Source organism: Trematomus bernacchii, unplaced genomic scaffold (assembly GCF_902827165.1).
Source record: "Trematomus bernacchii unplaced genomic scaffold, fTreBer1.1, whole genome shotgun sequence".
Taxonomy (NCBI): domain Eukaryota; kingdom Metazoa; phylum Chordata; class Actinopteri; order Perciformes; family Nototheniidae; genus Trematomus; species Trematomus bernacchii.
In genome coordinates this window covers 17,355,496-17,368,762 of record NW_022987714.1, presented here as the reverse complement: position 1 = coordinate 17,368,762, position 13,267 = coordinate 17,355,496, and the positions used below count along the sequence as shown (strand labels likewise).

At 42.1% G+C, this 13,267-nt stretch overlaps 1 protein-coding gene across 3 annotated transcripts in view; it reads right to left on the bottom strand.

The window, feature by feature from the left end:
* Positions 1–8,324: 8,324 nt before the first annotated feature.
* Positions 8,325–13,267, bottom strand: part of kiaa1549la (KIAA1549-like a) — a 137,743-nt gene continuing 132,800 nt past the window's right edge. For all 3 annotated transcript variants that reach the window (XM_034141919.1, XM_034141921.1, XM_034141920.1), the window contains exon 24: positions 8,325–12,048. The gene's annotated coding sequence lies outside the window, so the exon portion shown is untranslated. The remainder of the gene's footprint in view (positions 12,049–13,267) is intronic.

The window sequence follows — 13,267 nt, the reverse complement described above, 5'->3', positions numbered from 1 at the left end:
GATCGAAAGATAATCTTTCTCTCTCCATTGACTTCAATACATAATTTTTCCGAAATAAGGTCCCATGGAGGTCCACCGGAAGGGGAGGGACTTCGCCACTCTATATGCAGCTGCAGAGTGAATGAATGCCAAGTCTTCCTGAAAAGACTGGGTATGCGCTATGCCAAAAAAAAAAAAAAAAAGGTTTGACATATATATATAGTATGAATACAAAAAAAATCAACATATAGTGAAAAAACGTCATTAGTGACTTTTAACCTGTTAAGCACCTAGCCTGTTTTTCATGTTTCAGGCTCGAAAATGACATGCCCAAAACAAATGACTACAACTTAACTTCTAAAAGGGTTATATGAATAATTTCTTTTATCAAAGCAAGGTTACATCTGTGAGTTGGATGTAGAAGTGTCAGAATCAATATAAATGTTTTTTATTTTAAAGAAAATTCAGATTTTACATAGTAAAAAACTGTAAATTATAGTGTCCGTCCAAATATTATTTTTTACAGATAGTGAAAACTACCCTTGGATGATGGGTTAGTAGACTAAAAGCTTTAGGAATCCAAAGTACAACATATAATAAGTACCCTGTATCAAGATTGATGCAAAACAAGTGACATTTGACCTTTTTAGAGAGGTTTAGCCAAAACCACCCCACCTCTGAGGTGATTTGGGTGAAAATGTTTTTTTTTCTATATCTCTGGCCCCCCTTGCTCAATTTTGATGGTTGACACACCTTTCTGACCGTTAGAGCCAATAGAATCGAAGGGGGAGGCTCCCTCTCAGACACATGGTAAAAAAATTAAAAAGATCAGTTAGCTGAGTTTCTTCCCGTTACATGGATATAAAACATTCATAGTTTTATTAAATATTAAGATTCCTTAGACGTTGTTTCCTGCAATTGACGCGTTTATCTGCCCGGTACCGGGGGGGCCGTGCGTAACAGGTTAATAAATCAATTTGAATTCAGAGATTTTAATGTATGTCTAAGGTTTCCTTGTAAAACGATAGTTATGTCTGTAACTACGGTTCTATGAGTCCCGGATAATCGCCAGAGGCGGTGCTTAGCACTGGATATGTCCATCGCGCGCATGCGCAGCTCGAGTACCAAATAACAACAAAGTCACCTGTGACCCACGTGACACCGGCTACATATGCCGGTGTCGTCAGAGGATGTGTTCCCAGAATCTTCTCGCGAGCACACAATAATTCTGAGTGACAAGATACTCTGGCGGTCATCCGGGACTCATAGAACCGTAGTTACAGACGTAACTATCGTTCTATTTCGTCCCTACTGACCACCAGAGGCGGTGCTTAGCACTGGATGACTTATACCAACCATGTCATGAAGAATCCAAGCCCTTGCTCACTACTGGAAGCAGCGGAGCTCGGCAAAAGGACCACGCCCAAAGATGGGGAGTGGCGACATTAACCCGATAAAACCTGGAGAATGTGCCCTCTCGGGGCAGCCCAAGATGTTGAGATGCTCCTTGTAGAGTGGCATCTCAGCCCTGCTGGCAGGGGGCGGCCACTGGCCCCATAGGCATGTGAGATGGTATCGACAACCCAGTGGGGCAGCCGCTGTTTAGAGGGCCAAACCTCTTTAGTGCCGCCATGGCAAACGAAGAGCTGCTCCGACTGCCGTATACAGGCAGTAGCATCGATATACGCCCTTAGGGCACCCACAGGGCACCCACAGGGCACAGCAACTCTGACGTGCCGTTCTCCTGAATGTCAAAGCGTGCCAGCTGGACAGGCTGCCACATTTGCCCAAAGGGCAACACCTGAAAGTCCCACGTCGGGCATGTATCGCTTATGGAGAGGGCATGCAACTCCCCAACTCGCTTCCCTGAGGCTATGGCAAGCAGAAATGCTGCCTTCGTGGACAGCCACTTAAGCCCCACCTGGGCCAGGGGCTCGAAGGGAGAAGATGATAGGGCATCCGGCAGCAGGGGCAGGTCCCAGGCCGGATCCCTCGGGGTGCTAGGGGGACGCTGCCGTAAAGCCCCTCTCAGGTAGAGGGACATCGACCTGTGGCACCCCCTTGTGGCGCCGTCGACCCGAACATGTCGGGCAGAAATAGCAGCAACCTAAACTCTCAGAGTGGATTGAGAACGTCCACTATCTAGAAGGGACTGCTGTCTGGGCAACACTGTACATTTTGTCCCAAGGAACAAGCACATGCTTGCCCCCCAGTTGGGGTAGAAAGTGTGTGAGTGCAAGCTGCACAGCCCGAAGCTCTAGCACATTGACATGGCGTGCACCCTCCTGGGCAGACCACTGACCCTGGACAGTCCTGCCCTGCCGCACAGCACCCCACCGTGAGAGACATGCACCTACGGTGACAGCCTCCCGGCGGGATGGGATGGCGCCCATGGGCACCCCCATCAGAAGATAGGCCCTGTCCCTCCAGCGAGACAGAGAGTGGAGGCACTGCTGCGACACCCTGGCTTTCCTGTGCCTGTGCCACTTGGCGTCCAAGTGAAGGCTGTTCAGCCCCATCTGCATGGGGCGCAACGACAGCAGGCCTAGGGGCACAACGGCTGAGGCAGCCGTCATCCTGCCCAAGGGCCGGAGGAACTGAATATAAGGCACCCTCTTGCCCGGCCTGAAGATGGGAAGAAGGTGGGAAATGTCGTCCACGCGACGAGGTGTCAGGTAGGCCCTCATGGCGACCGAGTCTAGGACCATCCCCAGTCGGAGCGGGTGCGAGAACACAGCCTTCACCAGCTACCTGCTGAACGGAAAGAGTAGAGCAATGCTCCTACTCGCCGAACACAGAGAGGGATGTAAATGTCCTACACCCACGTTACCAGCAGAGGGAGCGGGAGCGAGAGCACTGCCTTCACCTAGCTGGATTAAATAAAGAAGCTTAACAGGGCAGTTTAGCCAGGCGGCTGCTGCTAAGAATCAAGCAGCACGTCTACCAGGAGCGGGGGCCAAAACACTGCCTTCACTGGTTGAGTTAAACAATGAGCTCAACAGAGCACGCAAGATGTTAGCCAAGCGGCTGCTGCTAACAATCAAAACCATACGTTACCGGGAGCGGGAGCGAGAGCACTGCCTTCACCAGCTGAGTTAAGTAATAAGAAGCTTAACAGTACATGCAAGGTGTTAGCCAAGCGGCTGCTGCTAACAATCAAGCAAGACCAAGTCAAATAACACAATGTTAAGACCAGATAATTAGCTTTTAAAGAAGAGAACAGCACGCATAGAACCGTAGTTACAGTAGTAACCATGGCCAGTGCTTACACGGCATAAAACCGTAGTTACGAAAGTAACCGTGGCCAGTGCTTAAAAGTGTCAGCCAAACGGCTGCACACTAGCGCATAATATAATATTGGGAGGGATGAAACCCTCTAGCACAATAAGGGCAACTTTATGGGAGAGGAAGGGGAACACTGTCGTCACCAGAAAGACTAAGCCAAACAATAAACAAGACAGCAATCAGGACAACTTAGCTGGGAGAGGGTGCGGGGACACAGCCATCGCCAGCTACCTGCTGACACAGTCAGGCTGACTAGCTAGACAAGAAAACGCTGCTAAAGCTGAAAACTCAAAATGCTAATGATAGCTTGGACGCCACGGTCAGAAAAAGTACAAAAGAGCACAACAAGGGCAACTTCAGGGAGAGGGAGCGAAAATGCTGCCGTCACCAAAAAGTTCAAGCCAAACAAGACAGTAATCAGGACAACTTAGCTGGGAGAGGGAGCGGAAACGCTGCCATACACCGACCAAGCCGACACCAACCTGTCCGATAGAAGTTTCTGCACAGCTGCACGCAGCCAGCTGTTTTGCAGGGAAATCCTCAGATCAAACGTTCCAACCGAAACGCTGTAGGCTACAAGAATGTAGCCACGGTACTCTCGCGCAGCGAGAAGATGAAAGGAACAGATCCTCTGACGACACCGGCATATGTAGCCGGTGTCACGTGAGTCACAGGTGACTTTGTTGTTATTTGGTACTCGAGCTGCGCATGCGCGCGATGGACATATCCAGTACTAAGCACCGCCTCTGGCGGTCAGTAGGGACGAAATAGAACAGCCACAGTGTGATGATGATTGATATTAATTTATCCAACACTCCACATTTAGTAATAATTACCTGTGAATAATAAACTAATGCTCTTCAGCAATGATTCTTCTGTATTCATTTTTATCCTCTGGGTTTATCTTATGAAACCAGTGCAGGAACAGAAGAAAAGGACACTCCCAGGTAAAGGGCAACACATATCTGTATAGAGGCTGAATACAGTGATACACTTACATCTAGTCCTTTAACACCAATAATCCCAATGTTAGTTGAATTTTCACTTACATGTTAACCATGCTGCAGCAAACATGTCATTAAGCTGAAGGATTCAATGTGTGGGATCAGGTAAAGATGTGCAGACATAAAAAAAAAACACCCTGCACCTCCTCACAAAATGCTGATGTTTTCAATTGTAATTTAGCTGACTGGAAGCAAACATATCATATTTCCTCCCACAGCAGTTTGTTTTCTGTTTAAATTAATTGAATGCATATTTAAAATGTCAGCAGACTGAGATGAGAAAACACTGGTGAAGAAAACTCTGTTAAAAGTCATGGAACAACATGGCCGCTCCTCTGGCGCCACCCTCCGGTCAAAAGCTGTCTTTTTGTTTTTGTTTATTTACCTTGGACAAGAATAGCTCTCTATTTTCTCAATTTGTTATCCTTCCAACATGTTCTTAGTATGATGGGAGGGAGCTTCATTTTCGTTTGTCTTACAAACTCCAAATCTTTCAAATATTAATATTGCGAACAAATGTTAGCAGTTATGTTCCTTTTACAAGCTGTTTCTTAAAAACACAGTATGTATATATAAATTACATTTCCACATTTTCTGTGACCTTTGGATTTGTTTAGATTTGTGTTGATGGTCAATAGTTGTGTGTATCTGTGTGTGAAGACAGGCTTGCTCCAACCTCCCTAAACTGTGAAGTTTTTCTCAGAAATCATGGATATGTGTTCTCTAAAAACATCTGTCCTGGGTTCTATGAAAAACCACTCAGATGTTAGTGCTTGTTGAAAGGGGCAAATAAGTTAAAGCAGCATTCTAGCCACTATACAATGTATTACACCTTCGCATTACCTCACTGAAGTTAAAAAAACATCTCACAAAACAAAGGTTGACTTTAGATGTCTGAGTGTTTTATTGAACAACAACACGGTGAGAGTGAGCGGTCAGCAGACAGAGGGTCAGCTCCAGTGGAGTAACTATCGACGGTGCAGCCGGTGCAACGCATGCAAAAAAAAAAAATTATTTATTTTTTTAAAGATTTTTTAACCTAACCCCTAACCCTTCACGCAGTCTTCAAAGTAACCAAGCAACCTAAATTAATTTGTCTGTCCAATGACCTTGCTCCCTTTCATGTCATGTGATACCTTGCGTGACGAGAGAACCGTTTAATCAACCTGTACTGTACTGTAGCTAGCAGCAGCAAGTTCGGCAGCATTATAAAAAATCTAATAGCTTGCATTTATAATGTACATCAAACCAAAGCACAAGAGAGAACAAGGAGATGTAACAGCTAAACTGACAAAATTAAACCGTTTTTTTTGTCATACATCGTCCTCTAAATCGAGCGCTAACGTTAGCAATGTTGACGTGCAGCGGCAGCCGGAGCCGGAGGCTAACGATAGCTCACCTGCCTCACCACCATCATTGCCATCTAGCTCCACAAGTGAAGCTATCCGTGGCCGTGGCTGTGCAACCTTCTTCTCCAGCCAGCCAGGAGGAGAGGCTGGATTTGGCTGTGCCCGGCGGTGGTCCAACAGTTCCCCCAAGGGCCCCAACCGGTAGGGGACTCTATGCCGCTAATGAGACCCCCGACGCCAAGATCAAAAGCTATATTATAGCAACCGGTCTTTGTAGGCCTACCGGCCCATTCCCCAGAAACAAACATCAAGGGAACAGGTTTAATCCTCTTCTTAGTTCGCTGTGCCGTTGTCAGGCTGTGGTGGTCTGAGGCCAGGGCAGGCTGTTGTTGATAGCCTACATGTGGTGCTTCTGAGTGGTTGTGTATGTCCGTGTGTGTGTGAACGCATCAGCGTGCGCTTATGTATGGGGCGATGGGGGGGGGGGGGGGGGCCCAAAACAATATTTGCACCGGGGCCAATCACAACCTTGTTACGCCACTGGTCAGCTCTAAAGACGCCGCTGTGTGCTTCGGTTAACTCTCAGCCGCAGACAGAGAGAAGTCCCGCCCTGAAACAAGAAATAAATAAGTGTTGTAAGAGCTTTTATTTTTATTTTCTTACCATACTTACTCAGTGAGTGAAGCACAGACGAGCCTCTGTCCAGCGCTCTGAAGAGGAAACCCCGATGACCTGCAGGAACACTGAGCCTCTCTGTGAGAAATGAATAAACACAGTGACATTAATCATATTTGAGTTATTAAATGATCAATATTAAGACTTGCAGTGGATGGGTGTGAAAGCTGTCATCAGCTGTTACCTCTGTCTGCTCAAAGCTCGTCCTGCGTCATCATGGTCGCCAAGGTAACCCTGGACAGCAGGCGCTCAGGTGAAAGAGAGGAGTAGAGACATATAAATAATGGTTAGAAAAAATAAACATTATTAAAGTGATATATTTATGAAGCAGCAAGACTTACTGTGTGACTTTGGTGAATCCAAACTAACAAGTTTAAGTCAAACAAAATCACAAAGTAACTAACAGATGGAGGCAGCGGGAGACCAGCAGCTCCTGTGTTCTGCGAGATAAAATGACTGTTTAGTGAATGGAGTCTTGTGGCTTTGAAAAGAGATAACGGATTCAGTTTCCTGTTGGAAAGAGCTTTCTGAGGGCACGTTAGGTTAGGTAAATATTTTAAATATAGCATCAGTTGAACATATATTGTTTTCTTTAGGTGGCCCTTTCTCTTAGATGGCTATATTATAGTCAGCATTACATTCCTTAGTTTCTGTGTTCTCTCATCAGCTTCTCTGAACTGAGAGTGTGCCGACAGCTATCTACTGTAGGTGACATACTGAATGTGGATATGTACTGTACCACACAACCCAACTTCAAACTATCCCATCTATCCCTTTAATAATGAATTCATAATTTTTTGGACCTTTGAAGACATGCAGGAGGTGTCACTTAAAGTTACTAAAACAAATACTTTAAATGAAAAAAACTACTGAAACAAAGAACTGTAACTTAAATTTACTATAACAAATACCTTTACAAAAACAAATACCAATTACTGTATTTTACATTTATTTTACACAATTACTTTATACTGTCTTTGTCTTTTTAACCTGCTTTTATTGTGCCCCTCTCATGAAATAACTGGCCCCAGCCTGGCCCCCCCAGTAAAATTGGTCTAGAACCGCCACTGGGTGGTTTACTGACATTCATGACTGTCTCTGTTTTAATTTGCAAGAAAAAGCCCCAGTTCCCCCTGTTTGCTTGGGATTGAAGAGTCAAGGTCAGAGCAGTTCAGCTTTCAATCAGGGACAGAAATGACTCTCCAAAAATGGATTATTCATTTTACAACAGCCTCACCTTGGAAATACGTATTTGACTTATTCTGCATGTGGCTGCCGGCAGAAACAACAAGAACCTTTGATTACTTGTTAGAACACTTTTCAGAAGGGAGAGGCTGTAGTAGTTTGAAGGAGACGTACTCTCTGCTTCTGGCTCCCTCTAGTGGTCATGAGAATATATATTCAAATAAGGATAAATCAACAAGACATTATGTATTGTCGCACAACTGAATGAAATCCTTTATTTTTCAACTTAATTAAACAACCATTTCAAACATTAAAAAAAGGCACATCACATCCATATTCATCACGTTAATCATGAGAGTTTTCAGTTTGTGTCTTTAAGGATGGTTTTATTGTCCTGTGTTTTACATTTGTTTTATGTCCTACCTGTTTTTTGTTTTTTTTATTATATATTTATTGATGTACAGCACTTTGTTCAACTGTGTTGTTTTTAAATGTGCTGTAGAAATAAAGTTGGATTGGATTGGATATATACAAACTGAGCGAGAAAGAAAAAGATAAAACTAACACATACATAGATATTATAACGTAGATATTGATGTAAATATAGGGCTCATTTAGCTATTTAGATTTTTTATTGAGATTTTGAGTACAATTTTTATAAAGAATGCAATAAATACGGGAGAGATTTTAAGGATAATACAATGATTTCTTCCAAATTCACTCTTTTTCAAGACCAAATTCAACCAAATAACTTGAAAATATAATAAGTTATCCAAAATAGGAAAGTAGTTGTAAATAGTTGCAGACACACAAAGAGAAAAAAAACACACAAGCCCAGAATGGTAATTTTTCTTTATTGTTTAAATTCACCAAAAGGTTTTCTGCATAACTACATCCAACAGCATTTATTGTTGTCGTCACTGTGAACTCCTCAACACCCGAGTGACGATAGTGTGACATCATCAGTGCTGCCATGATGTCACAGCATCATGACGTGGCTCAAACGGCAGAAAATAAACGGTCAGTACATCCCAGAGTCCGTTCGTCAATAAAAGCATCTCGCCGCTACCCGTGTAAAGCACAAACATTGCACATCAACTTATAGCATCAGTTGTCCTTCTTCAAATTCATTTCTGCTTGAAAAACCAAAACCCACCCACCCGTCTCTTCAACATGGATTCAAATAAAACAATAAACATGAGTGGAAGTGTTTTCTTTTCAACATTAAATGGGTTTATACACTGAATATGACTTTAAATATGCTAGCTGCTGCAGATCTAGTGTTGAAAATGATTATTCAAAAAACCAATAGCACCGTGCGCGCTCACAACGCTCCAGTACTGTCATCTCATTCCTTTGCTTTCTGCATCCACATCAAATATTTATCATGCGCAGGCCTACATTTAGAAAGGGGGGGGTATTTTGAACAAGGTCTGAACTGGAGAAGATTATCAGTGTTACTTTCTACATACAGACTTAGTATTAAATGTATATTCTAAATAATTTTCCCATAGTTTTAAAACTTGAGTCATAAATCTAGAGGCAGGGCCGTAGAAATTGTAAATTCTCCACCCTGTAAGAAATGTTGACTCCAAAAGTGTCTGAAAAATGTATTCATCCTATATAAATGTTGCTGTCAAAATAGATTTAATGCAAATTGTAAGTCCCTATATAACTGTCTCAACGCATTTTTTCTTTGGTCTAACGCAGTCATATTGAAGAATTTGGGGAAAAATCTATTTTACAAGCGTTCAATAAAGTGTATAGTATTTTAGTTGAAAAGGTATATTCCACATTTTTCTACTGTATGCATTTATGGTCTTAGTTTAAGATCATTTCAAGATGGTTTGTATATTTATAGTATTTTAATATTCAATGCTATACAACAGCATTTTTGCATTGATGTATCTAATTCTGCCATGGTTTGGGCTTTTCTTTGTTAAAGTGCATGTTAAACTATACTTACTAACCTTTTCTATCTATACTAGTCTCTTTTCCCTGCTTTATATTTTCTATCTAATATATTATAATTGCCACTTTAACACAACACTGTATATCTTAGCTGTTTTCTGTCCACTTGGTGAGAAACATATGGCTATAATCTCCTTTAGAACCATCGAAATGATGAGGAGCCTAACATACAGTGCGCTTATAGGATTCCACTCCTCAGAAAAAATGAGGGTAAATATAATTTAGACATTCTTTGTACTAAAACATTGCATTATTTATGGCTATATAAGCTTTGTTCAAACATAAAGCTCAGTAAATGCAGTCTGCCTTTCTGCTGCATGCCACTCTAAGCACTCCATCCGTTCCTTCAGTAATACTGTGATGTTAGTGAAAAAACATGATCCAGATGAAACTGAAATGTGCGCATCCTTCAGAAAGTCCAGGAAATTCAAAAACAGTCTTTCATCATAAACGCAGTTGAAATAAAAAAATGGCGTCAGAATAAATGTCAAAGCGAAGCGTCCCTCCCACGGTACTTGCATAAATCTCTCCGTTAATCCTCTGCTATATACAGCAATATATTTAATCGTTACATATACGGCTCATCGGAGCCCAGCGAGTCTCTCCAACAGTACTACACCAGTGAGCCAATATTCCTCTTCATCAAGACCAAAAGTCAAAGTTTCCTTACACAGTAAAATACATTAGACATCTTTCTAAGAATAATTGGTGTGTTCACATAATTGGAACAGACCTGACTCAAACCAGAAGTGAAATCAGTTCAAATCCAAGTCATCAAATGTTTTTATCTCCTAAAACTACGGTGGCCGACAGTGGTTCAAAACACTTCCATTAGGAGGAACGCGCTGTACTTTTAAAGATGAGGTAAATATAAAAACAGGAATGTGCCAAAGCACATGCAAAGGAAGAAAATATCTTCACCTATTTGAAGACACATGCCCAGCGTTTATTAAAAGCGCTGCATAAACGAAACACTGCAAAATACAAAAATGCTGCTAGAAGCTCAAAACACAACGGAAACTGGGAACCTAAAAAGTGATGCACAGTTTGGCCGGAGCACTTGTTGACATTTGGGGAATATAAAGTTTGCCAACTGTCACAGGAAACTTTAAGTTTTATCGGCTTAATTAAAAAATGTCATCACATGAATCCTGCCGGTATTATTGCAGATCTGCCGTTAGTTCGCTAACGTAGCTAACCAGGTCATTACAAATCCACTGACCAAACACTGACCATTATGAAACAGACTAACTCTGAGAGAGTGATAGTTGGCCAACTTCATAATCCCCAACGTCAACAAGCACTCATGTCCGCTCCTGTTACCTTTGTATTTGTAGCTTCTTGCAGCATTTTGTATATACAGCGCTTTTAGTAAACGCTGCGCATGTTTCGTCAAGTTGGTGAAGACGTTTCTTTATTTGCATGTTTTAGCACATTTGTGATTTTATATTTGCATTGTTTTTTAAACTGCAGCGTATTTCTCCTAATGGAAATATGTTGGCCGTTGTAGCACGTTTGCACCTGTCGGCCGCCGTATATAACAAACCCAAAGCTACAACAGAGCTGCTTGTGACGATTTCAATCAGAATATTTGACACAGGTCTGCCTAATGATTAGCAGACGAAAACTTCATAATCAGATGATGGACAGAACATTGTGACTAATTCCTGTTTTCAACACTGATTCTGATGAAGAGAAGACAAAGTAATTATTTTTCAAAAGTACAGAAATGCCATCATAACCACAGAAAACTAAGCCGCAGATTTCTCTATTTTGAAGAATGTAATATATTTTTTGCCTTGAAATAAGGTAAGTGAAAGAGAAGCACTCGCTATGTTTTTTTTTGTACAGTAATCCATTGATAATAATCAATGCACAAAAGTAAAAGACAAAAGCACACAAATATCCAAAAACTGAAATTTAGACAGCTCAAGACGAGAGATTTTTTTTTACCCTTTTTCCATAAATATTTTTTTTTCTCACCTAAAATACACATATTAACCAGCTGTAGAATGGTTACATACAGTAGGAATTTTGGATTCATCAAAAAAGCACAGTTTTAAGTCAGTCCAGCTTTTCCTGGCTTTCTGGTGGAAATTGGAGTCAAGTCCAGGATGGTCCAGTCCGGTTCAGGAGGAGCAGACTGGGGGCCACAGCTGGGGCCCTCGAGCACTTGTAGTGCAGCGCTGGGGGCCTTCGTTTGCTGGGCAGATGGCAGGTACAGTACTGTACGATGATTGCTGGGGCAGAAAAAGCGAGTTGAAACGTCGCCCTGTGCAGCTTCACGCAGCTCAGTTCAGCAGTGTGAGGGGGGGGCCGTACGATGGTGGTCCCCACGAAAGAGGCGGTGTATAAAGAGGGGCCAGTGAGGCTGGGGGGCTCAGGGAGCAGGAGTCTGAAGCAGAGCTTTGTCAGGATGAAGGGGCTTTCTGGAGGATGAGAAACGCTGTGAGCTGCAGGTGAAGAGGCTGAGAAGAGAGAGGGTTGGGGAGGGGTGATTAATAAATCCGACAGGAGGACAGCCTGGCCGAATTGAAGGAGGGGGGTGGGGGGGTAAAGCTCCAGAGAGTTTTCAGTGAGAGGGAAGTCCAAAGAGACACCTGGAGAAACACACATCGGTCAAATATAACATGTATGTTCATGCAGTACTCAGCAGATACTATTAGTGTCCTTTCAGTAAAAAGCCTGGACACACCAGAGTTTAAAAAGCTTTAGTAACCAACTTCACTGCTATGGCAAACATACAATCCTATTTCCACAAGTTATTCATGTTATCACTGGCTGCCACTTCATTTACTTTTATACATTCACTTTCATTATGCTGCTACTTATTTTTTAGCATGGATTTATACTTATTTAATTGTTTTCATTCATATGTGCCTCTTCTTTTATTTTGAATGTATTTATTTATTTGTAAGATATTTGTATGGGCCATAGAGTGCCTTTATTGATAGATGCAGTGTTGAAAGGGGGGGGGGGGGCGTTGCCTCATAGTTCTGTGAGCCGGAGTCAAACCCACTTACTGGGCAGCGGACTCAGCAATTGGACGACAGCTCTGACCACTGAGCTATCCAGATTCCCTAATTGTTTTTATTTAATATGTTTAGCTATTCATCTTTAAAGTGCTTTTGTCTGCTCCCTCCCCTTGTTGTCATAATGAAAGTGTTTCTCGCTGTGGGATGAATAAAGGACTTTTGATTCTGAACCTTTATAAATGATGTTGTTGACCAATAGCAAGCTGAGATTGGGGGATGGCGAAGCGGAGAGTCCAAAATAAAATACGCTTAATTCGATTTTTAACTTAGTTCCACTGTCCATTTGTATATATACTCCTCTGTTTGAACTGCTCCAGTAAAGAATAAAGTATGCAGAATACTTCTTTGAATAAACTGTGTGAACTCTCTGTCCCCTTAGCGACTAATTGTGAGTTTGCAAACTGACTATTAGCAAGTCTGTTAGCGCCAGAAGCTGTGTTTTCCCTCTACAAAACTCCTTATCGCATAAATTATGTAAAATGATATTAGTCAAATTGTTAAATTTGAATAAAGTAGTGATCATATGACCATATAGATTTATCTATAAGTGTAGAATATGCGATTATTAGCATATTCTTTGTTTGTTCTTTACAACACTTTAAAAGGTACACAATCTCCGCAGCCTGTTGCATCAAATTAAGGGATTTCACAGAGTTTTTAAAAACATTTGTTTTTACTTTCTGCAAATAGAGAACATTTACTAAAATAATGAATGAACGAATATACCTAACGTTATCAAAATGTTCATCTTAGGTGCCCAGCATCTTGAGGTATACATTGAATG